The sequence below is a fragment of the Scyliorhinus canicula genome, chromosome 23 (assembly GCF_902713615.1).
Source record: "Scyliorhinus canicula chromosome 23, sScyCan1.1, whole genome shotgun sequence".
Classification (NCBI taxonomy): domain Eukaryota; kingdom Metazoa; phylum Chordata; class Chondrichthyes; order Carcharhiniformes; family Scyliorhinidae; genus Scyliorhinus; species Scyliorhinus canicula.
Genome location: NC_052168.1, coordinates 16,677,738 through 16,704,774, shown reverse-complemented (window position 1 = coordinate 16,704,774; position 27,037 = coordinate 16,677,738).

The following is a 27,037-nucleotide window of genomic DNA, read 5'->3' as shown; positions in this document are numbered from 1 at the left end:
TGACTTGAAAAAAATCAGGCATTAATACGGAAGTAAAAACGGAAAGTGCCGGAAAAACCTCAGCAGGTCTGACAGCATGTGTAGAGAGAGAAACGTTTCGTTGACGTTTCGAGTCTGGGTGACTCTTTTTCTGAACACTAAAAGTTAAGATTCTTCCTAACCTTCCTTTTATTTAAGGACTGTTAATTGTAAGGCTATTTTCTTTGACGTTAATGTGGTCAATTCAGTGTTTAAATTAAAGTTTGGTTGAACATAAAAGACACCTATTGGCCAGAGGCATCGCTCCCTTTCCTCACAGTTTTATGAATTGGAAAATTGTTTGAGGGTCCCATCCGGTATCCGAATGAATGTTGGGGTCTGGGGGGTTTCCAAACATTGCGAGTTGCGGAAGAAACTCACCGATCAGGCCTAGGGTCTGAATATTTAATTTAAATTTAATTTTTAATCTTTTAAACTGCAATTAAGTTACTGTGAAAAGCCCCTAGTCGCCACACTCCGGCGCCTGTTCGGGTACACAGAGGTGGAATTCAGAATGTCCAATTCACCCAATAAGCACGTCTTTCAGGACTTGTGGGAGGAAACCGGAGCGCCCGGAGGAAACAGGATACGGGGAGAACGTGCAGGCTCCGCACAGACAGTGACCCAAGCCTCCCGGGACCTAGGACCCTGGCGCTGTGAAGCAAACAGTACTAACCACTGTGCTACCGTGCCGCCCAATATCACCCAGCCGACCTGTGTGGGCACAGGATATCTCCGGTTGATATTGACGATGACTGAACTTGGAAAGATACATTTTGTACGTCAAAGGCCAAGTTTGACAAGCCTATGCCACAATTCCGTCAAGACCAATTTCGGTTCACTTTCCAGCACTGTCCACTCACTGAGAATTAAATTGTTCCTTGGCCACACCAGTCTGTGAAATCTTTGCAGTTTGAGGCCTGTGTTGAATATTGTTCAATATGAACCAAAATATGAACCCCAGGCAGTTTCCTTTTCCTTCGCACAATCCTTCACACTGACAGGATGAGCAGGCAGCCAGAGAGCAGTAAATGGCTTTAAAAATTCAGAGGGTGATAGCAGGTCGTCAGGAGGTCAGGAATCAGCAGCCTGAATCCCCGGAGGTTGTATTCTCCATCCGCATGCAGAGTGGCCCCAAGACAGAGTCCTTGTCCGATTGTTGGTGCTGGAGGATGACATGAGTGACAGTTTGGTTTGCCATTTCCATGGCGAGGCCATGCTCTCCACTCTCTCTCTCTCTGCTGCCCTTTCACCCTCCACATACTGATACAGGGGGCTCATTCTCGTCCGTCACAGAAAGGATGAGATCTCACAGAGATTCAAAAGCAAAACTGTTCAACTCAAACCCGCGGAACTGTTTTGATGTCTCGTCACAACTTTATGGGGAACAATAGAAACTTTATGCATTTTTGGGGACAGCAGTCCCTGTCCATATTATAGAGAATAACAGTCCCTGTGTATATTATAGAGAATAACAGTCCCTGTGTATATTATAGAGAATAACAGTGCCTGTGTATATTATAGAGAATAACAGTCCCTGTGTATATTATAGAGAATAACAGTCCCTGTGTATATTATAGAGAATAACAGTCCCTGTGGTCGTGTCCTGTCTGGTGATTGGCTGTACTGTGTTGTATGCTTACTGGTCATCCTATGTGTCAATCACTGCCTGTCTGCATCTCATTATATACATGAGTGGATATTATGACAGTTGTCAGAGAGGGAGTGAAGCAAAGGTCCTCCAGAGTGATTCCCGGAACGGAAAGGGGCCTGTATTCACTGGAGTTTAGAATAATGGGCGGGGTTCTCTGATCCTGAGGCTAAGTGTTGGCGCGCTTCCCGACGGCGTCAATACGGCCTCAGGATCAGCAACTCTGGCCCCATGCTGCTCCATCAACTGGGCGCCGCAGGGTCTGCGCATGCACAGCGGCACCAGCGCCAACACGCGCATGCGCAGTGGCTGCCTTCTCCGCGCCGGCCCTGACGCAACATGGCGTAGGGCTTCAGGGACCGGCGCGGAAGAAAGGAGGCCCCCAGCCCGAGAGGCCGACCCGCCGATCAGTGGGCCCCGATCGTGGGCCAGGCCATAACGGAGGCCCCCCCCCCCCGGGGTCGGACCCCTCCTACCCTCCCACAGGCCGCCCCCAAACCCTTCCACGCCCAGATCCCGCCGGCTAATAACAGATTAGAACGCCGCTGGTAGGACTCGGATTTTTTGCTACGGCCACTCGACTCATCCCGGGCCGAGAATCGCCGGGTCGGGCCCCGTAGAGCGGCCCCCGTGGCCCCCGTAGAGCCGGCCGTGGCGATTCTCCGGACCGGTCCCCGGGCTGAAAGAATCCCGCCCAATGGGTGGGGATCTCACTGAAACCTGTAAAATTCTGACAGGGTTGGACAGAGTGGAGGCCAGGATGTGGTTTCCTCTGACTGGGGGGAGGGGGGGTTCGAGAACAATAGGTCACGGCCTCAGGATATGGGGTGGGCCATTTAGGACTGAGATGAGGACTAACCTCTTCACTCAGAGGCTGGTGACCCTGTGGAGTTCTCCACCTCAGAAGGTTGTGGAGGCCAAATCACAATGTATTCAAGAAGGAAATAGATACATTTAGAACATAGAACATAGAACAGTACAGCACAGAACAGGCCCTTCGGCCCTCAATGTTGTGCCAAGCCATGATCACCCTACTCAAACCCACGTATCCACCCTATACCCGTAATCCAACAACCCCCCCCTTAACCTTACTTTTATTAGGACACTACGGGCAATTTAGCATGGGCAATCCACCTAACCCGCACATCTTTGGACTGTGGGAGGAAACCGGAGCACCCGGAGGAAACCCACGCACACAGGGGGAGGACGTGCAGACTCCACACAGACAGTGACCCAGCCGGGAATCGAACCTGGGACCCTGGAGCTGTGAAGCATTTATGCTAACCACCATGCTACCCTGCTGCCCCCGAAACGGTGTACCTACACACTAAAGGCATCTAGGGGTGTGGGGAGAGCGTGGAACTATAGTGTTCAGATAGAAGATCAGCCATGATCATATTGAATGGTAGAGCAGGCCCGAATCGCCTACTCCTACCCCCGTCTTTTATATTTTTACACTTGTTCTTTCTGCAATTTGTCAAATTGTGGATTGATTTAACATTAGAGGCTGTAGCTTTGTACCACATTGATCGTCTGCATGTCAACAACTTTCCCGTACAACTTGAAGGCTCCACAAGCCTTGAGAAAATATCCCAATTAGTTGCCAATGTTCAGCACGCGGGGAGTAAGGGAATAAAAATGATTTTCAGTTTGCAAAGGTGTCAAGACAGACGATAATTTCAAAATGTAGGATGATTTCCTAACTGTAACAATAATCAGCGAGACAAATTGCATTGGTCTCTACACAGATGATCAGTAGTCAGGGAATATTCTAGTGCCACGGATAAATGTAAGGTTTGGTAGCAAAAAAGGGAAAGCAGATTATTATCTGAATGGCTATAGATTGAGAGAGGGGGACCTGGGTGTCCTCGTACAAGCAGTTGCTGAAGGTAAGCATGCAGGTGCAGCAGGCGGTAAAGAAGGCAAATAGAACATAGAACATAGAACAGTACAGCACAGAACAGGCCCTTCGGCCCTCGATGTTGTGCCGAGCAATGATCACCCTACTCAAACCCACGTATCCACCCTATACCAGTAACCCAACAACTCCCCCCTTAACCTTACTTTTTAGGACACTACGGGCAATTTAGCATGGCCAATCCACCTAACCCGCACATCTTTGGACTGTGGGAGGAAACCGGAGCACCCGGAGGAAACCCACGCACACACGGGGAGGATGTGCAGACTCCACACAGACAGTGACCCAGTCGGGAATCGAACCTGGGACCTCTGCGGTAGAAATGGTGCGTTGGTCTCCATTGCGAGAGGTTTTGGGTACAGGAGTAGGGATGTCTTTGCTGCTATTAGACAGGGCCTTGGTGAGACCACACTTGGAATACTGGGCACGGTTCTGTAGCCCCCCCCCCCGGCGTGTTTCTCGGTTGGCCGGTGGCGGAATTTTCTCGTCCCGCCGCTGGATCTTCCCATTGAATCCACCCAACGCTGTTGGAAACCCCTCTTGCACAGATGAGCCATCGGCGGCAACGGAAGATCTGGCCGGTGTGAACAGCCAAAAGGTCTCGTCCATTGTGTGCAGTTTCGGTCTCCTTATCTGAGGAGGGATGGTCTTGCTCTAGAGGGAGCGCAGAGAAGGTTTATCAGACTGATTCCTGGGATGGCGGGACTGAGGTATGAGGAGAGATTGAGTCAGATAGGATTACATTTGCTGGAGATCAGAAGAATGAGGGAGGGGGGATCTCATCGAAACCTATAAAATTCTAACAGGACTGGACAGGGTAAATGCAGGAAGGATGTTCCCGATGGTGGGTGTGTCCAGAACCAGAGGTCACAGTCTGAGGATTCGGGGTGGACCATTTAGGACAGAGATGGGGAGAAATTACTTCACCCAGAGAGTGGTCAGCCTGTGGAATTCGTTACAGGAAGTAGTTCAAGCCAAAACATTGTGGGCTGGATTCTCCGTGTGGGAGACTCCAGGCTGGATTCTCCGTGTGGGAGACTCCAGGCTGGATTCTCTGTGTGGGAGACTGCAGGCTGGATTCTCCGTGTGGGAGACTCCAGGCTGGATTCTCCGTGTGGGAGGCTGCAGGCTGGATTCTCCGTGTGGGAGACTCCAGGCTGGATTCTCCGTGTGGGAGACTGCAGGCTGGATTCTCCGTGTGGGAGACTCCAGGCTGGATTCTCCGTGTGGGAGACTCCAGGCTGGATTCTCCGTGTGGGAGACTCCAGGCTGGATTCTCCTTGTGGGAGGCTGCAGGCTGGATTCTCTGTGTGGGAGATTGCAGGCTGGATTCTCTGTGTGGGAGACTCCAGGCTGGATTCTCCGTGTGGGAGACTGCCGGCTGGATTCTCCGTGTGGGAGACTCAAGTCTGGATTCTCCGTGTGGGAGGCTGCAGGCTGGATTCTCCGTGTGGGAGACTGCAGGCTGGATTCTCTGTGTGGGAGACTGCAGGCTGGATTCTCCGTGTGGGAGACTGCAGGCTGGATTCTCCGTGTGGGAGATTGCAGGCTGGATTCTCTGTGTGGGAGACTCCAGGCTGGATTCTCTGTGTGGGAGATTGCAGGCTGGATTCTCTGTGTGGGAGATTGCAGGCTGGATTCTCCGTGTGGGAGACTGCAGGCTGGATTCTCCGTGTGGGAGACTCCAGGCTGGATTCTCTGTGTGGGAGACTCCAGGCTGGATTCTCCGTCGGCCATCGCCTCGAAACACGATCGGGCGGAGAACCGCGCATCAGTGGAAAATCGAGGCGGCACGGGGCACCAATCAGAATGCCGTGCTCGGGCGTGAATACATTCTGCGCCATACGCCGATGTGGCCGTGTAAATTGTACAGTAAACGCTGTCGGCACATTATTAACAGGCCCAATTCAGCAATGTCCAGGCCTCCGGCGATATTCTGCCTCTGGTGGCAATGTTCACTTGTGGGTTTTCAAATCGGGGAAACAGGCACCATGGCTACTGAGGGGGAGGGGGGGGTGGGGGTTCAAACAGTGACCAACATCACTATAGTGGGGTGTCTGCCAGGAATAGCGGGGGAGGAGGGAGGGGGGTGTCCGGGAGGTGGGCCATGGAGCCGGAATGGAGAGGCACGCTGCTGACTGCCCACTGGGAACATAACGCCACGGGTGGTATGGGTGCCCCCTCAGGCCCCTCCCCCCCCCCCCCCCGGGGTGCCCTCCGGTCCCAGCCGATCCATCAACGGGGTGGGCGTGCACTAACGCAACCAGTGCCATATCCTGGCTGGGATGAGGGTCGGTCTGTATTGGAATTGAGCGGGTTCTACGTGCCCCCCGGTGCAAGCCCATTAACGGGGCCCGAATCGCTCCGGGACCCGCACGGCTTCCGTCCCCCGTGGAACGCTCGCGATTCAGTCCCGACGTCAGCACTTAATCCATCAAACAGAGGATTCCACTTTATGTTCTCCCGTCGGAGGAGAATTGCAACAATTTACAATCCCACTACAGGCGCAAACCGGGAAGCAATTCTGTATTGCGATGCGAATCCATGCACGGTGAGGAATATGAGGGATTCCCGCTACAGGGCCGCCATGTTGAGCGGGCGGCCCGATAAAGATGTCACGAGACTGGCTACTTCTACGGACAGACAAAACACCCCCGGCAGCGCTGCCCGGCGCGGAACGCGCTCTGCAAGGCCTGTGGGAAAAAAGGACATTTTGCTGCTGTGTGTCAGGCCTGCTCGATCGCCGCTATTGTCCCTGCACCCCCCACGTGCGGCCCCATGGGCGCCGCCATCTTCTTCGCCTCAGACCACGTGAGGCCCGTGGGCGCCGCCACCTTGCTCACCTCACAACACCAACTTTAACACCGCCTGCCACGTGCGCCCCTTGGGTGCCGCCATCTTCCCCATCGCAGGACCCCTGCTTGTCGGGCACCTCATCGGGCCGCTCATCACCTGCAACCGCCGCCGACCAGCCAGGGGCCTTCCAACACCAGCCCTGTCGCGCCTCCATCACGATCGACCAGTCCCGACCGCACAACCTCGCGACCGCGTCGACGACAGTGAAGGTCGATGGGCACGAGACATCATGCCTTCTGGACTCCGGGAGCACTGAGAGCTTCATCCACCCCGATACGGTAAGGCGCTGCTCCCTCGCGGTACACACCGCTAACCAAAGAATCTCCCTGGCTTCCGGATCCCACTCCGGGGCAATCCGGGGGTACTGCATCGCCACCCTCACCATCCAGGGCGTAGAGTTCAGCGGCTTCCAGCTCCACGTCCTACCCAACCTCTGCGCTGCCCTGCTACTCGGCCCGGACTTCCAGTGCAACCTCCAGAGACTAACCCTGAAATTTTGCAGTCTCACGACCCTAAAGGTCGACCCGCCTTCTCTGTTTGCGAACCTCACCCCGGATTCAAATCCGTCGTCACCAGGAGCAGACGGTACAGCGCCCAGGACAGGACCTGCATCAGGTCTGAGGTCCAGCGGCTGCTACGGGAAGGTATTATCGAGGCCAGCAACAGCCACTGGAGAGCGCAAGTGGTAGTTGTGAAAACTGGGGAGAAAAACATGAGGGTTGTTGACTACAGTCAGACCATCAATCGGTACACACAGCTCGACGTGTAACCCCTCCCAAGCATATCTGATATGGTCAATCAGATTGCACAGTACCGGGCCTTCTCAACAGTGGACCTGAATGCTGCCTACCACCAGCTCCGTACACCGTGTTTGAAGCGGACGGCCGCCTTTACCATTTCCTTAGGGTTCCATTCGGCGTCACTAACGGGCTGTCGGTCTTCCAACGGGAGATAGACCGAATGGTTGACCGGTATGGACTGCGGGCCACCTTTCCATAACTGGATAATGTCACCATCTGCAGCCATGACCACAACGCTACCCTTTCCAAATTCCTCCACGTCACCAAACTCCTCAACCTAACGTACAACAAGGAGAAGTGCGTGTTCAGCACTAACCGATTAACCATCCTCGGCTATGTGGTGCAAAATGGAGTTCTAGGGCCCGACCCCGATCGCATGCGCCCCCTCATGAAACTCCCCCTTCCCCACTGCCCCAAGGCCCTCAAACGATGCCTGGGGTTCTTTTCGTACTACGGCCAGTGGGTCACAAACTATGCGGACAAGCCCCGCCCACTCATCCACACCACCGCTTTCCCACAGACGGCCGAGGCTCACCAGGCCTTCAACCGCATCAAGGCCGACATCGCCAAGGCCGCGATGCACGCGGTCGATGAGACGCTCCCCTTCCAAGACGAGAACGACGCATCAGACGTCACTCTGGCCGCCACCCTCAACCAGGCAGGCAGGCCCGTGGCATTCTTTTCCCGCACCCTCCGTGCCTCCAAAATTCGGCATTCCTCCGTCGAGAAGGAGGCCCAAGCCATAGTAGAAGCTGCGCGGCATTGGAGGCATTACCTGGCCGGCAGGAGATTCACTCTCCTCACTGACCAACGGTCAGTTGCCTTCATGTTTAACAACACACAGCGGGGCAAGATCAAAAATAATAAGATCTTGCGGTGGAGGATCGAGCTCTCCACCTACAATTACGAGATTTTGTATCACCCCGGTCAGCTCAACGAGCACCCAGATTCCCTATCCCGAGGTACATGTGCCAGCGCACAAGTGGACCGACTCCGGACCCCGCACGATGATCTCTGTCACCCAGGGGTCACCCATTTTTTACACTTCATTAAGGCCCGCAATCTGCCCTACTCCATCGAGGAAGTCAGGGCTATCACCAGAGACTGCCAGGTCTACGCTGAGTGCAAACCGCTCTTCTACCGGTCAGACCGTGCGTGCCAAGTGAAAGCCTCCCACCCCTTTGAACGCCTCAGCGTGGACCTCAAAGGGCCCCTCCCCTCCACTGACCGAAACACATACTTTCTTAACGTGATCGACGAATACTCCAGATTCCCCTTCGTCGTCCCATGCCCCGATATGACGTCTGCCACCGTCATCAAAGCCCTGAACACCATCTTCGCTCTGTTCGGTTTCCCCACCTACGTCCGCAGCATTGGATCTGCATTTATGAGCGATGAGCTGCGCCAGTACCTGCTCAAAAGGGTCATTGCCTCGAGCAGGACGACCAGCTACAACCCACGGGGAAACGGGCAGGTGGAGCGGGAGAATGGGACGGTCTTGAGGGCCGTCCAGCTGGCTCTACGGCCCAGGAATCTCCCGGCCTCCCGCTGGCAGGAGGTCCTCCCCGACGCCCTTCACTCCATTTGGTCGCTCCTTTGCACTGCGACTAATGAAACCCCTCCCCCATGAACGTCTCTTTGCCTTCCCCAGCAAGTCCACCTCCAGGGTTTCGCTCCCAATGTGGCTGGCAGCCCCACGACCTGTTCTCCTCCGCAAGCACGTGTGGCTCCACAAGGTGGACCCGTTGGTCGAGAACGTACAGCTACTTCACGTGAACCCGCAGTACGCCTACGTAGCGTACCCCGATGGCCGGCAAGACACAGTCTCCCTCAGGGACCTGGCACCAGCTGGGTCCCCACACACTCTTCCCCTCTGCCCCGGCGCCACCTTACCACCCCCCAGCGCACCCCACCACAGCCCCCACTCCAGGATGATCCGTCCTCCCCTTGGTCCCACCCGGGGATGAAGATGAGGACGATACGCCCCCGGAGTCACCGGCGACCGAACCGACGCCTGCATCGCCACCGGGACTGCGGCGCTCACAACGGAGGATCAAGGTGCCCGATCGTCTGAATTTGTAAACTTTTCCTAAAATGTTAAACATCTGCATGCAGATAGTCGTCCACCACCTCCACTGGACTCTTTCTTAACAGGGGGCGAATGTGGTAGTCACCACTGTTGTATTGGATATATCGCATACGAGGTGTATTATGGTAATATGTACTACAGGTACGGGGGTAGATCCCTGCCTGTTGGCTCCGCCCAGTAGGCGGAGTATAAATGTGTGTGCTCTCCGAGCTGCAGCCATTTCGGCAGCAGCTGTAGGGGGCAACACATCTCTGCTTAATAAAGCCTCGATTACTCTCTACTCTCGTCTCGTTAAAATTGATCGTGCATCACCCCCCGACAGGGATAACCCGACAAAGCAACCCCCCCCAAAGAGACCCCTAACTGAAAGGGACCCCCTCCCAAAAGGGACACCCTGATTAAAGGGACACCCTCCCACAGACCCCCCCCTCCCCGCCCACAGACCCCACAGAGATTATTAACGTACCCCAGTTGTTTTTGCTCTATTTTGCTAGGCAGTGGACGCAGGGCAGAAATCCTCCCTCGTGCACGGGCAATTGAGGTGACCATCTTTAGGCAGAATGTTTAGTTGCTGGTTACACCTCAGGGACGCACTCTCTTCCTGTGTGCCCCAAGCTTAGTGAGGCGCTGAATGATAACCTGGGCCTGGCTAAGCCTGGTTACCTCACAGACACGTTCAGTCAGATGAAAAAGCCGAATAAATAAACACACGCAGGGTGGCAGAATTCGTTTTCTTTGCCCAGAGTGATAGAATTGACACGTTCGAAAGGAAATGTTTAAATCTGGAAAGTTCTTTTGCCCCTCGGGGGAGGGGGGGGGAAATTTATGCCCACGTCTTTCTTTCGACAACAATAAAATTGACTTTGATGTGATGGAACCACAGGTGGCAGCGCATCGTTCCGGTCTATGCAACAAATTTCATACTTCCTTTCCAGAGTCAGAGCGGGAAAACTTGCCGCTCACGTTTCCATTACAAACCCCTTGGGCTAAAAGTGTGATGAAGCCCATTAATAGAGGTTACAGTGCGATTACACTGCAGCCTGTCGAGCTCAGGGGGCACAGCCTGGGTTTGTGGCATGTAGCCCAGCGCTGGACATGTTGCTGCCTGGGGGTGCCCCAGGGTGTGCGTGTGTTTGTCTCTGTGTATACGGGTGTGCGTCTGTGTATATGTGTGTGTCTCTGTATACATGGGTCCGTGTCTGTATATATGTGTGTGTCTCTGTATACATGGGTGCGTGTCTGTGTATATGTGTGTGTCTCTGTGTACATGGGTGTGTCTCTGTGTATATGGGTGTGTGTCTGTGTATATGGATGTGTGTCTGTGTATATGGATGTGTCTGTGTGTCAGTGTATATGGGTGTATGTATCTGTGTACATGGATGTGTGGCTATGTATGTGGGTGTCTCTGTGTGTATGGGAGTGTGTCTGTGTATATTGGTGTGTGTCTGTGTATATGGGTGTGTGTATGTGTATATAGGTGTGTCTCTATGTATATGGGCGTGTGTCTGTGTATATGGGTGTGTGTCTGTATATGGATGTGTCTATGTATATATGGGTGTATGTCCCTGTGTATATGGGTGTGTGTCTGTGTATATGGATGTGTGTCTGTGTATATGGGTGTATGTTTCTGTGCACATGGATGTGTGGCTATGTGTGTGTGTATATGGGTGTGTGTCTGTGTATATGGGTGTGTTTATCTGTCTGCAACTGTGTATATGGTCGTGTGTGTGTATGTGTACATGGATGTTTGGCTGTCTATGTGTGTATGTCTTGTATATGGTTGTGTGTCTCGTGTACATGGATGTGTGTCTGTGTATATGTATATGGGTGTGTCCGTGTATCTGTGTATATGGGTGTATGTATCTGTGTACATGGATGTATGGCTATGTATGTGGGTGTGTGTCTTGTATATGGGTGTGTGTCTGTGTATGCGTGTGTCTGTGTATATGGGTGCGTGTGTCTTTGTGTGCGTCTGTGTATATGTGTGTGTGTCTGTGTATATGGGTGTGTGTCTGTGTATCTGGGTATGTATGTGCATCTGTGTATATGGTTGCTGATGTACGATCAATTATACAAAGACTAAGGTTGGAATACAACTGTGGCTTTATTCCAGTAAGATGTGTGGCGTGAATCCCGCCCCCCCCCTCCGGCTGCCGAATTCTCTGGCGCTGGGGATTTGGCGGGGGTGGGAATCGCGCTGTGCCCCCCCCCCCCCAACCCGGCGATTCTCCGGCCTGTGATGGGCTGAGTGGCCACCCGTTTTCAGCTGGTCCCGCTGGCATAGAGTAGGTACTTATCGGCGGGACCTAGCTGGGCTGTCGGCCTCGGGGGGATCTGGCCCTGGTAGGTGCCTCCCCGGTGGCCTGGCCCTGCGATTGGGGCCCACCGATCCGCGGGCGAGCCTGTGCCGTGGGGGCATCCCCACCACGTCCATGGCGGAGGACTACAGCGGCCGACGTGGAAATGAACTCCCCCCTGCGCATGCGCTGGGATGACGCCAGCACACTCTGGCGTTGCCGTGCATGCACCAACTCGTGCCGGCCGGGCGAGGCCCTTCGGCGCCAAGCCCCTTCTCCGCCGGCCGGCACAAACCATTCCGGTGCCGGCCTAACCCCTGAAGGTGCGGAGGATTCCGCTCCATTGGGGCGGCCCGACGCCGGAGTGGTTCTCGCCACTCCTTCCCGCCGGAGTTGCCCGCCCCGCCGATTACGGCAGAATCCCGCCCCTGGTTTCTCAGACTGTTTCCCTGAAATAACACCGCCACGTCACCTTACCGAAGAGGGAAACGGAAACGTCGAGCCTGGCATGCCACTTGTTTGCAATAATTTCAAACAAGGGTCACTCCCACTGGACTCCCATTGTTATCTCTCGTTTCTCTCTCCACAGATGCCATCAGGTCTGCTGAGATTTTCCAGCACTTTCCGTTTCCATTCCAGATCTCCAGCGCCGGCAGTAGTTCACCTTACGTTGCGGTGGGCGGACGAGGAATTCCCAGACCTGTCAAACAGTTGGTTGCTATGAGGAGAACATAATTAGCTCATGCTAGCCAGTTATGACTCGACGGGCCCAATGGCCACGCTCATCTGTACATATCAGTCAGGAAAGACCTTTGAAGTTCTGAAGACTTTATTTTTTTGAATATAAAGTGACAAGAAATGATTTCCAATAGAAAAGAATCTTTCTGTATGTACAGATTTTTACATAGCAATGTCTCTGTGTATTTTTTTTTAAAACAACTGCACCATATTTATATACAGAGGAAAATATTGTGGCAAAAAACATCTCTCGCTTCCCATTCCTTTTCAATTTTGGGCTTTCATTCGGTTATATTTATTTCCCCCCCCCCTCTCAATTTTCTTTCCCAATAAGCGGCAAAAGGTGGAAATGAGAATTTCGAAAGAGCTGAGCCAATAGAGAGGAAACAGAAGGCAACCAGTAGGTTCCCCCATCCCGTTCAATCGTCCAACCATTCCTCCGTCACCCTTCCCCCCCCCCCCCCCCCAACTCTAAAACCAGCACCCATCTCCCCCCTCCCCCCCTCACCACCTGGAGTTTAATGGCACATCAAGTTAAATAAAATGGAAGGATTGAAACGTTCGCCAAAGGATGTTCCCATGGCAACCATGGCACACATGAAAAGCCACGAGGACCATCCGCACATTGGCACAATTTCAGGAGAACCCCTCTTTTCTGAACCTCCCCCCCCCCATTCCCAATTGTCTAAAAGTCACGCTCCTACCACCCAGATGCCTTCCTGCCCGGAGCGCTGCTTGGCATTAGCAAGGTGGCTCCATTATTGGCTCACTTCATCCCAGATGTTAATCTTTCTGGAGACAGCAGATGGGGGAGGGGGGGGGGGGGGGGCTTCGAGTCCTGTGTGTGGCCAAGCCGGTTATTAGTGCCAGGCAGCCTCCGCCTTCCACCCCCCCAGCCTTAATGCAGGTCTTTAAATGGGATTTTACCTCACTCTGATTGGCTTCCCAAATGTTTCCTCGAATTCCTACTCGCTTGGCTCCTGCTCGACAAGTCGCTGGCTAGTAAGGTGCCGCATTACTACGTATTTTTGTAACACATTCACACATCGTGTGCCTATTTAAAACAATAGGACTCATTGGCTGCAATGGAGAGTGTGTGTGTGTGTGTCACGTGACTTCAAGGCCCCCACCCTCCTGGGTAGTAGGGCCACTTTGTGCCTGATACATTATGTCAGCGACATTGCTGGTGAGGGTAACCCCATCCAGGGGCGGGAAGAGGGAGAAAAGGAGTCATAATTTGTTGCAGTGACGGGTACCCTCTTCCACGCTGGATTGCACAGTCATTGACTGCGAGGCTGAGAGGCCCTGTGGGCACAGGTCCGCCTGCCCTCCCCCGCCCCTCCCCTAACGAGAAGAGGTCTCAACAATGGTCAAAGGGCCGGGTTTTATTTCAAATGGAAAACTCTTGGTGAGTGGACGGGCGACTCTTGCTCTGCTCCTCCTCTGAATGAATTTGCGATTTACTCCGTGGATCTGTGTCACTCCATGAAGCCTGGCATCGAAGGCCCGAAGCCTAAGAAGACACTTTGGAGACGGCTTACAGTGCGTCACTCTGACATTGTAAGATGTCAGGCTTACATAAACAACACAGCCAAGTCCTAGTTACTTGCAAGAAAGGAAAGATTTGGGGGGGGGGGGGGGGGGTAGTTGAAAGGCAGAAAAGAAGCAGAGCAGGGGTCAGAGGGCAGGCCAAATGCCTCCAGATTGGTGGAGATGGGCGGAAGCCATCACTTCAATGCAACTGTCGACAGCCTGGCTCATTTTTGTTCGTTGTGAGGTGGGTGGGGAGTGTGTTACAATACGTAGTAAAGGATTCAAAGGAAAGCGTTTCACATCAAGCCTCAAAAAGTTTCAACATAGAAATCACCGGAAATGTAAATTAAAAAGCCATCACAATCTCAATGAAGGAAAGAGTATTTCTAAAATGATGTCACTTAACACGCACAGCATAGTTCATGTCAGTACCTGAATTTAAAACCTTTAACCGCTGGAGGAGGGATGGACTATTCCAAAAATAAACAGGGTCGACATTTGAGCACAGGCCCTTTGTACCAGGGAAAGGCCCTCGTTAGTTTCAACCCCCCCTCCATTAGTTAGCAAATTGGAGCATTGATTCAAAAAAAAACATTCTCGGCTACCTAAAATCCTGATACATGTATATACAAGCGACAAAATAAACACCGTACTACAAAGCTACTGAACACAGATATTAATTTCCCCCAAAGAACTATCTTCCCTTGTTTTAAAAAGTTTGAAAACCAAACAAAACAATACTTTCCTCTCTTGAGCTAAAAATGGCTTCGGGCTCCGTTTCCGAAATGCTGCCAGGTTTAGTTGTTTTCGCTTTAGTGGAAAAGCTGACTGCCTTGTGCTATTTGTTTGGAACAATGTCGCGCGGCGGTTAAAAATGGCGGAGGGGGTAGGGGGGCGGTGGAGAGGGTTGGGTGGGGGAGGGTGTGCGGGGGGGAGAGAGAGAGAGGGCGTGGGCGCACGCGGGGCAGCGAATCTCGTCTCAGCGGGCATTCAGCTGCCCCCTTTGGAACAGACGTCCCTGGCGAAGCGTAAGCAGAGATCTCTCAGCAATTACAGGCTTGGCAGGGGGGCGGGGAAGTCGGTGGGGGGGGGGGGGGGGGGATGCAAAATAAAAGGAACGATTGAAACATTCTTGTGTGGTCATTTTTAAAGAAAATTTTGGTCAGCCTGATTTAAAGGAATTCCTTTAAACGGAGGGGGCGGGGTGAGCAAAGGTGATCATAGAATTTACAGTGCAGAAGGAGGCCATTCGGCCCATCGAGTCTGCACCGGCTCCTGGAAAGAGCACCCTACCCAAGGTCAACACCTCCACCCTATCCCCATAACCCAGTAACCCCACCCAACACTAAGGGAAATTTGGACTCTAAGGGGCAATTTATCACGGCCAATCCACCTAACCTGCACATCTTTGGACTGCGGGAGGAAACCGGAGCTTCCGGAGGAAACCCACGCACACACGGGGAGGATGTGCAGACTCCGCACAGACAGTGACCCAAGCCGGGAATCGAACCTGGGACCCTGGAGCTGTGAAGCAACTGTGATAACCACTATGCTACCGTGCTGCCCCCGTTTCCGGGCCCCCGTGCTGATGTTTAACCTTTGACGATGTTAATCACGCTTTTCTGGGAAAAGTCATTGGAGAGCAAAGCTGCCATTTTAACCGACTGGCCCAGAGTGAAATCCTTGCCAAAGATAAAAAAGACTGCACAGCTCAATCTCAATGTGTACAGAATAATGCACACTGTACCTGGCCTCAGTTATATCAGAGAGTATCGCAGGCTGAGTTGTTAGTTAGGAGACTGTGCACTTTGCTCAATCCTCATTAAAATTTATTAATTTTGGTGTGGGGTAGCCATATTCTGGGAAATAATCGCGAGAAGGAAAAGGGTCAGGTAGGCACAAACAAGCACTGGGATCAGGGGATGACCATTCACACTTACAAATGCACACATATATACACAGAGGTATTGGCGTGCATGGGACATGCACCTACATATTTAGAGATGTCTGCATGCAGACACACCTGCATATGTATTCATCACATATCTACACCCACACTCATACAGGTACACACACATACGTAGACACATATTTGGATACACACACACACACAAGTACCCACGTCAGCACACATCCATACGTTCCACACGCATGTGAGAAAATACACGCGTGCCCCCTTTGAGCCACTGTCCTCATACCCAAGGGTGACCTGGGCCACTGGGCAACATGGCTGCAGGGCTTGCTGAGAGACACCTGGTTAAGGAAAAGGCCAAATGAATGATAGATCCAAAGGATGCAAGGTTAAGCGAAGGAAGGAGATAGGGAGTGAAGGAAGAGAGGGGAAAATGAATTGCCCATTTGGGTTTGTTAAGGCCCGCGATGATTGACTGGCTGCACTGGAGCATGAATTAGAGAAGGATACAGCGATGGAAATTGCTCGATAGCCGGGGAGAGCAGACCCTGTTGACCCTGTAGAAAATGTTTACATTACATAGTGCATGGTTTGCATCGTCAGAACATAAGGTTCGCCCTCACTGCCATTGGCCGAAACGTTCAGCGCCCTAAAAGACACAGAGTGCTCGAAACTGTACAGGAGGATTCCGAGTTTGCACATACTCCCGGGGTTCCTGGGAGACCTCGCGTGGAATCAATCGGCGAACCCAGCAAGACCCCTGGTTCAGGTCGGTGAGAGCGAGCATGAGGTTAACATGCCCACTCCAAACCTAAAGAGACCAATACTGTAAATGGGAGCCTATGCCAGATTCAAAAGACGGTGAGGTTCAGGTTAGCTGTCCAGGGTCCTGAAATCCAAACTACTCTACTTTGGAGATGCTTGTAAAACTACATGTTTACTCCAAGCTGACCTTCTTCCTATTTGCCTGCACATGTAAGACTCCAGGGAGACCCAGCATATAAAGTGCATGATTGTTAGGTATTGGTTTATGAGCTATTGACAGCATCGGAATTTTTGCAACTTCTGGACAAAATACAATCTGGGACAAGCACTACTAGCGCTAGCAGGCAAGAATGAAGGACGTTAGATGTTGGTACCTGTGGAGAGAGAACTTTCAATTATTGATCAACAGCCTTCTCCAGAACAAAGCTTCACACATTCAGAATACTAGTGGGCAGAGTCCATTATTTGCAGATCCGACTTGAAAACTTTCATTTTTTTTTTACATCGGATCCACGCTCCTCCTTTAAGATCATCTTCAAATTTGTGCACAATATGAACTCCAAGTCTGCCAGCCCACTCGTGTCCCTCTTACGCTCTGGGCTCCACGGTGAGGTGGGTTTATTTTCAACCCCTTCGTACGGACAATCGTTTTCAGGCAATAGTGCGGACGCCTCAGCTGCCATATTGAAACGTGCTGTGTGTGTGTGTGTGTAGCTGATGGACACGACACCAGAAAATTGACAGGATTCTATGACGAAACGCGAGCAAAATCCATTTTGAATGAGTGCTAATGGGTGCCAGGACAGATATCTGTAAAGGAACCATGCATTTTGAGGTGAGAAATCAGGTTTTCTGTGAAAGAAAGACGGCGATGGAAGTAGATCCTGGCACAGTCCAATATGGCAGATCATTGGGGTCCTTCAGTCCACTAAGACATTCTTAAGTAAGGTCTACAGCCCAACCTTAATCAAACTTTATAATCACCAATATACATTATCAATTCAAGTAAATGTTACAAATTTATTTCAGTGGCCCAGGTAGTCAGCAAAGCTTGTATTCTGTACATATGTTTAGAAATCTCAGATGTTCTTTCAGTTAATGACCAGGGAGGTTTGTTCCCCTTGACTATAGTTCAAAAAAGTGTAAACAAATCGTAACATAACACAACAGTTAAAGAGTATTTTTGTTCCGTATACCCTGTATTGTTTTAATAAAAGTCTTAATTGAAATCTATTTCTAAGTTTAATCATTTACAAAAAGAGCAAAATTCGAAAGGAAAAGTGTCCCAACAAAGTACTTGAATAAGAGATTGTTGTTACATTCAGGCTCCGTCACAAGTCCTATGTATGCAACTTTTTAACTATTTGATCACTCCTGGCAATGTGTCACTCCTTGCATCTTGGCTTCACACAGATGACGATTTGTCCTCATCCTTCTGACAGTCAAACCTCCACATTGAATCAACTCCCTGTCTAATAGCACCTTCGCCACATGGACTGCAGAAGTTTAAGGAAGAGACTCACCAGGACTTTCTCAAGAGAAACTAGAGTCCAGATTCTCCGTCTCGCGCCCCCGGCAGCGGGATTCTCCGTCCCGGCAGCTGGCCAATGGGGTTCCCCAGCGTGAGAACGCTGCCGGCGAAACGGAGGAGCCCGCCGACGGAGAATCCAGCACACACACACCCCCCCCCCCCCCCACCACCCCCCCCCCCCCCCCCCCGGCCTTGCCAGCGATGCCAATATCTCGAGAATGATTTTTCCTTTTCAAAAAAAAAAAGTGGCAATTGGAAAAATGTGACTTCTAAGGTATGGCATGCCCGACGGACCAAACTGGTTGATGTGCCTACAGAGATCTAAAAATGGATTCAGATTGTTGTATCAAACGGATCAGCATTTCGATCCATACTGGCTCGTGGATTGGTCTGCAGACCGTATCGTTAACGTTACGCTTTAACTGCGTCCCGTTGCATTTTTTCCAACAGCAGTGCCAGTCAACATCTTTGTGGAGGACAAGAGCAACAGTGTCATGGGAACACCATCTCCTCCGGGCGCCCTTGCAAGTCACACAACAACCTAACATGGACCATATGCAGCCACGGCTTTCAATGTTGCTTGGTCAATACACTGAACACTCTACCCTGATACGGGTTGAGCATCACTTATTCGAAATGCTCGAGTCCGGGAGTGCCTTGGATTCCGGAATTTTTCATATTTTGGAATGCCGAGCAGCAAAGGCCCTGGATCTTTGTCCGGGGCCTTCGGTCGGCGCTGTGTCTGACTGGGAGGGGTGGGGGCGCGTGGCGGCTTCCTTCCCGACCCGGAATCAGGGGCCGGGTTCAACTCTGTCCCACGCTGTCAATCGGAAGGGTACGCGCACGCACTTGTGTTCGTCCCAGGAGCGGGACACGGTGCTAGGAATGGCCGACACTGAAAAGTGCGGATTTCAGAGCTTTTTGAATAAGGTACACTCAACCTGTATCAATATCCCAGCACTGCAGGTACTGCCATGATTCGAGAGGGCATTTACAAGCTTCTCTGGCTACTCAGAGATGGTGCAGTAAATGCAACCATATCCTACATTCTCAAAACAAATAGCAAAAAATAAAATCCTCTCCATATATGGTGGGATATACATCAATCCCTTTCCTAGTTTTCTTCATATACTTTGTAATAAATATTAATCCTCAATCCAGAATCCTTCATATACCATATTTACACTCATATATCTATATAAACCCCAATCTAATATCCTCCATATAATGGGGGATGTACATTCATTTTGCAGTCTAACAATCTCCATGTATAGGTTGCTGTTTTATCAATCCTACATAAATATGTACCATGATATCGCTCCTTATTCAAGTATGCTCCATGTGTCTACATCAATTCCCAAAATGCCCAGGAAAATCTCCTCAAAGTATCCTCAAACCGTGGTCCCATATATACTCTGCAATAATGTGGAGATGCCGGCGTTGGACTGGGGTGAGCACAGTAAGAAGTCTTACAACCACCAGGTTAAAGTCCAACAGGTTTGTTTCGAATCACGAGCTTTCGGAGCGCAGCTCCTTCCTCAGGCGAATCAGCAGTGCTCCGAAAGCTAGTGTTTGAAACAAACCTGTTGGACTTTAACCTGGTGTTGTAAGACTTCTTACTGTACTCTGCAATATGCATACGGAATGCTTCATACAGTTATGTGCCGAACTTATGTCTCCCTTCTGATTGCTCCCATCAACTGTTTCATGTTCAATTTTTGTGCAGGTCTTGTTTAAAAGGTTTGGAGATGACACCAGTGGGCAACACTGGGAAGCCATTTAGCTACCTGTACAATACCAACGACCGTCTTGCTCAACACCAGTTCATAGGTCGGGCCGTAACCGAGTGGCACAGGACATTGATTCGAGGGGTGACACAGCAGGCACTGCCTGCTTTGAGGGGTGGGCAAAGTTCTCTGCAAGGTTGACGGTGGGCGCACTGCCAATCTGGTCATAGAGGGGCAGGGAGGGGAGCGTGTGCAGGATTGGTGAATAGCACGGTAGCACAATGGTTAGCACTGTTGCTTCACAGCGCCAGGGTCCCAGGTTCGATTCCTGGCTTGGGTCACTGCTTCTGCGGAGTCTGCACATTCTCCCCGTGTCTGCGTGGGTTTCCTCCTGGTGCTCCTGTTTCCTCCCACAAGTCCCGAAAGACGTGCTAGTTAGGTAATTTGGACATTCTGAATCCTCCCTCCCTGTACCCAAACAGGCGCTGGAATGTGGCGACTGGGGGCTTTTCACAGTAACTTCATTGCGGTGTTAATGTAAGCCCACTTGTGACAATGAAGATAATAATTATAATTATTATTGGAACTGGGGTTCTTTACCACTTTCCAGAAAAGCGGCACAAATGCGATTATTCTAAGGTTTCCGTGGCGTTGCATCCGAAATTATATTGGCCAAGTCGGAGGACATCCCGAGAAGGTCCCGTAACCCAATGGGCCTCATTACCACCAACAACAGCATCGTTACTGTCACGAGGCTGCCAGGGTTCCTTCTCGGGGCCCAGGGCCCGACAGCCACCGAGAGGCCCAAGGCTGGCACAATATCGGGCCTTTGGCCTAAGTTAGGCTTTGTGGCCAACGGGCGAGGCCTCCACAGGCAGATCACACATTGGACAAACGCAAGGCTCCCTTACCTCACAAACAGAAAATCGGTGTTTAACTCTGGGTGGAGTGGGGAGGATTAAGTGGAAAACAGAGGAAGTTGGCCGGGGTGGGGGGAGGGGGGACCAGGATGACCGTGGGGCTGGGGGGGGGGGGGCAATCTGCTCCTCATGGCTCCACAGCAAGATTTCCTTTGCTATTCGCATTGCAGAGTTGTACCGATAGATGGCGACAGCATCTGGAGAACCAGGCCCGATGCTCAGCTACTGACGGGGCCGAATGGGGGTGTCAAGGCAGCGGACAAATCTTTGTTTCATCCAAACAGGAGGGACCCAATTCGGGCATGGCTGCCTTTCAAGGCCAATCGGGGACCCGGGACACCGCACCCAAACCCGGGCCTTGTTGTTCCTGTTTGACACCCATAAAAAGTGTGCAATTTCCACCTCTGTGTAAATCGACAGAGGTAGCCAGGGACTGGCTGCGATACTCGGTCAACCTTGCAGGGAGAAGTGAACTTGCCGTTTATCACTAAAGGTACAATTAACGGGCGCTCTTCATTTTCAAATCACCTCCCAAAGTTACTCACAAACCAATGTGCCCACACAATTTAGGATAAAGGTTTTACAACAACTAAGGTCTCACGTTGAATAGTGTTAGGAAAGAGAAACAGTCATTTGCTGCCAGTTTCTTCTGACCTTGGGGGACAAGCTGGGCTTACAAGGAATGCTGATCGACAGAGAAACTCCACGCAGCAATTGATCTCTAGCTGCCCACAGCCTCTGCCGACTTATGAGAATTAGACCTCGAGACCTTAGAAGGACTCACAGCAGTTACATGCAAGCCCCATCCACCCGAGCAGCAGAATAATGTAGTACAGCAATGCCATCCTTGAACGACAGCAAACCCTCTCTCCTATTATGAGCAATGCCACGCGAGTTCTGCTAAATTACTTTAGTCTTTCAAAATAACGTGGGGCTGTGCTTCTATTCGGCTTTACACCCATCACTGCTCACCAAGATACGGAAACAAAAGCAGAAAATGCCGGACAACCTCAGCAGGTCTGACAGCGTCTGCGGAGAGGGAAGGGAGCTGACGTTTCGAGTCTGGAGGACTCTTTGTCAAAGCTGTCCCCACCGTACTCACACACAAGTAAGGGACAAAGGAGTTTAAAGGCGTTGACAGTCACCTCCTCAGTTTAAGGCCTAGTTTCTTTAAAGGCAGGGTTTTACATACTTAACGTCGGAAAGGTTTTGTGCATTTAGCAGCAGCCCAGTCATTCGGAGTGCGCACCTCAGTTGTATTTTTCAATAAATATGTGAGTGGGACCCAGAGTTACTGGAACTGGCTTGGTGTAGTTGGGATAGTCGCAGGCCACTCCTTCGTCCCCTGTTCTTTGAGGGGAAGCCTTAATATGAGGTAAATGAGACAGCATCTGCCTTAAGGCGGAAGGCAGAAGCATTAGAATGGGGCAAGTACTCATCCACGGACATCACCTCCACCCCGACTAGATAAGTTCTTCTCTTACTCATTCTCAGAACACAAGGTACCTCCATGTCAACCTTCCCACTGTAGAATTCCGACAGAGCAGGAGGTGGCCATTTGGCCCATCGAGTCTATACCGAACCTCTGAAAGAGCATCCTACCTAGGCCCACTCACTCGCCCTATAACTGTGATCCCACCTGACCTGCACATCTTTGGACACGAAGGGGCGATTTAGCGTGGCCAATCCACCTAACCCGCGCATCTTTGGGCTGTGGGAGGAAACCGGAGCACCCGGAGGAAACCCACGCAGACACGGGGAGAAAGTGTAAACTCCACACAGTCTCCCAAGGTCGGGATCGAACCTGGGTCCCTAACCACGGTGCCGCCCCACGTTTATTGGTTACTGTCCGTTCTTTAACGGTCCTTCCACATGACCCAGCTGGTGACCTCAGAGTCAGCCAATGGCATCGTCTGGGATTGGAGTCACGTGTCGGTGCAGACTAGGTAAGGGATGACAGGCGACGTGAACGGCATGGGTTTGTCGGGTGATGCTTCAGCTTTTACAGTGAAAACATTAACAGATAATCGAAGGATGTTAACCCAGGGTTTCTGCTTTAGTGCCGTAACCCTTTGCGCCAGTGCATCCAGAGCTCTGGATTCAAACTCTCAATTCACTTGGCCGATAATGGTTACACCACCGTTCGGGCAGTGTCCGGGATTTGGCGGGGTGGGGGGGGGTTGGGGTGGGAGAACTCCCTCGAGTGGGATGCTCCATTCAGACTCCTGTGATTGACTGGCACTGCCCCCTCCTCGATGATCTGCCCATCGTTGGACACGGGGGGGTGCGTATCGGTGGCATCTGCAGCAGGGGGCCAGACAGCACAGGGCAATAAATTGAGTCCGTCAGAAATACAATTAGCTTGACAAGGGTTACCGCTCGATCAAAAACTTGGGGCAGTCCTGTGCCCTCTCCCATAGGTCGGATTTGGTGGCAGGCGGTGGGGGGTGGGGGGGGGGTGGGGGGGGGGGGGGGGGGGGCAGGCAGGGGGGAGATGGGAGGGAGGGGCAGGCGAAGAGCCACTTGCTGGCCTCCAATACAGGGGTTAGGGGAGCAGTGCAGGGGGATTGTCAACTAATATGATGGGCTCGTTCATGCGGAGGGCCAGTGCACACACGATGGGCCGAATGACCTCCTTCCGCACTCGTTACAATTCGTAACTGCCTTCATGGTCCACTTAAGGGCTTCATCCCTTTGCTGCTAGTAATAATCCAGCGGTGAGTGGGGTAGGGGGGGGTTCACCATGCAGGGAGCGTTGAGCTGCACAATAGCACAGTGGTTAGCACTGTTGCTTCACAGCACCAGAGGCTCCCAGGTTCGATTCCCGGCTTGGGTCACTGATCTGTTAGAGGTCTGCACGTTCTCCCCGTGTCTGCGTGGGGTTCCTCCGGGTGCTCCGGTTTCCTCCCACAAATCCCGAAAGACGTGCTTGTTAGGGTGAATTGGACATTCTGAATTCTCCTCGGTGTACCCGAACAGGCGCCGGAGTGTGGCGTCTCGGGGCTTTTCACAGTAACATCATCGCAGTGTTAATGTTCAGCCGAATGGTGACAATAATAAAGATTATTATTATTAACCTGGTCTGTTGCCTGCGGGCTCCCAGAGCAGGATGTGGCGGTCGAGGGGGATGGGGGGTCACATTCCGTATTCAAGGGCACCTGTGCCTGGTTGAGAGACTTGGCATCGGGTGTGTGTGGGCCGGGGAGGGGAGTGCACCCTACTGTCCCTTGTGCTAGACACCCCTCCACCACAAAACCCCCTGCCCACCGTTACTCACACCGGTGGCCCCCTGCCCCTCTCCACCACCACCAGCCAATCCTGGGCCCATGGGTGGGTGTGAGTGTGTCGTATAGTGCCGCAAGACCACGTGCCATCTCCGGTGACCATAAACGTTCAAATCGACCTCGTCGGCTTCTGACTGACTGACAGGTCTCAGTTTGTGTGGAGCTTCAGCCGAGGTCTCCTTGATCCTTTGGCCTCTAAAGTCTCCGAGTGGCAGGTCTTCGCAAAAAGAGGCGATACAGGGGTCACCCTGGCCCCCTAGCCGCACCTTTGGACACTAAGGGGCAATTTTATCACGGCCAATCCACCTAACCTGCACATCTTTGGACTGTGAGAGGAAACCGGAGCACCCGGAAGAAACCCACGCACACACACGGGGAGAACGTGCAGACTCCGCACAGACAGTCACCTGAGGCCGGAATCGAACCCGGGTCCCTGGTGCTGTGATGTGGCAGTGCTAACCACTGTGCCACCGTGCCGCCTTTTGAATGAGTTAAATTGTAGTCACTGCGAAATATGCTGGTGTTTATGTGAGTTCAGCCTCTCCGCTCCTGTCAAACGCAGAATAAAAGCCAAGAAAACGGAGATGATGAGCCGGTTGGTCCTGCTGAGAGAGGATAGCAGGGTTAGCCTCTACGATCGATGACCTCTCGTCACTAAAAGATAAATCTACCTCCTTTTCTCAACAAACATTCAGCATTTTCTGATTTGCAGCTTCTGCTGATGTTCGATCATAGAATTCCTACAGTGCAGAAAGAGGCCGTTCGGCCCTCGAGTCTGCACCAACCCTACAATGAGCACCCTACCTAGGCCCACTCCCCCCACTCTATCCCCGTAACCCCACCTAACCTTTGGACACTAAGAGGCAATTTATCACGGCCAATCCACCTGACCTGCACATCTTTGGACTGTGGGAGGAAACCGGAGCACCCGGAGGAAACCCACGCACACACGGGGAAGAACGTGTAGACTCCACACAGACCCAAGGCCGGGAATTGAACACGGGACCCTGGCGCGGTGAGGCAGCAGTGCTAACCACTGCGCCACCGTGCCGCCCATTTCCACTGTGCCGCCACCATGAGAGATGGAGCCCTCGTGCCTCACCAGTCGAAGGAGGCCATTCAGCCCCTCGGGTCTGTTTCACCTGTCAGATCGATCATGGTCGATCATGGTCGATCATGCACCTCAGCCCTTACTACCTGCCTCCGTCCCATAGCCCTTAATGCCCTAACAAACGAAAACAGAATCTATCGCTCTATCTATTGATATTTTCACTGACCCTCCAATTGGGTTTTGGCTTGAAGGTGACAGCCCTTGTTAAAATGAATGGAGCCCCCCCCCCCCCCCCCCCACCCGCCGATGCAGCGAACCCCCCCTCCCACGTCACAGGCCAATCACTGGTGAGGCTGGGGAAGAAAAGGAGACCCAAAATGGCGGACGTCTTTCGAGAAAAACATTTCAAAAAATAAAGATGAGCAATTTGTACAAATTGAGCTCGGTGACATCAGTCGTGAATTCAACCGAAGGTCGTTTGACTGTTACTTCGATAGAAGGGTCGCCTGTTTATTTTATGATAATTACACCTCACTAAATGGGGACACCATGCAAAGCACGTCGATATGTTCGTTACGGGCATCACGCAGTACGATTTCGCGGCCAGACATTTTAGTCTCAATATAAACATTACGGGGAGGGCTCAGAATGATCTTTTTCCTGTTGGCTTTTTCGCCACCTTAATGTGCGACCCTCTTCAAATGGAGACGGGCCTCGGAGGGTGAAAGGTTCATCCAACTGCTTCGGTGAAGCAGCAGAAACGTCGCCCTCGTCCTCCAGCCGCGCCAACACCAAAACACTCTTCAGAAACTGTAAAACATCCCAGCGAAGTCTTGACGTCTTCCCCCCCCCCTTGGCTAGAGTGGTGAAAAGTGCCAACAAAACCCATTGCAGTTTGTAAACGATGCCGCCGTCACACACGTTCCTCCACCCAGCATCTATTTCAATGTGAACACGTACCTTCGACAAAATAAAACCATTACCACTAACAGTCCTTGGCTCTCCAAAGTCTTCCTCATACTCAGGTACTTCAACAACAAAAAAAATAAATCGCACAATTGACGAAAGCCTAAACGTTCCATTAAAAACCCCAGGAAAAAAAAAGTCGCCACACTCTTCCTCAAATATTGTACAGGTCCTGCAGTCACGCTATATACAAGTTCGTGAGAGAGAGAGAAAAAGAAAAATCCCCACAAAAGATATCATAATGGGTGGTGTGCTTGAGTCTGCGAATGCTCGGGGCAAACCGTTGCCATGGGGCCGTTTCGAGCAAAGGTCTTTGGGAAGCCACTCCTGGTGCCTCAAGGGCTGAATGGGGATCATTCCAGGGTTCAAGGCCTGGTATGTGGTGGAAGACCCCCCCCCCCCAAAGCATGGAAAGGCCTTGCCTCGTTCAGTCCATCGAATACCCCATACGTGGTTTTCTGTCAGGAATACGGCCATTTCATTGCACCCCTCCTTATCGAACTCCCCCTTTGTAAAATGATGAGATTTCCTGAGCTCTTTATGAAGCCTCCGTGCTTTGTGCCGAATAGCGAACCCCCCCCTCGTCCCCACCCCTAACTCTCACCCTCTCCATTTGTTTGATTCCCACCCTCTCCCGTCTCTCGAAGGAGTCCACCCATTATGCAGTTCCTTAGTTTTTCATTGCTCTTCAGAGTCGGGAATAACAACAAGCTCCAGCCACCATATTAATAATGAATAGCCATTCAACGCACACAGGCATTAGGCCATTTATTTAGCTAAATAGGGGGCTGGTTTAGCTCACTGAGCTAAATCGCTGGCTTTTAAAGCAGGCCAGCAGCACGGTTCGATTCCCGTACCAGCCTCCCCGAACAGGCGTCGGAATGTGGCGACTAGGGGCTTTTCACAGTAACTTCATTGAAGCCTACTCGTGACAATAAGCGATTTTCATTTTCATTTCATTTCATTACTGCCTCTGTTTGA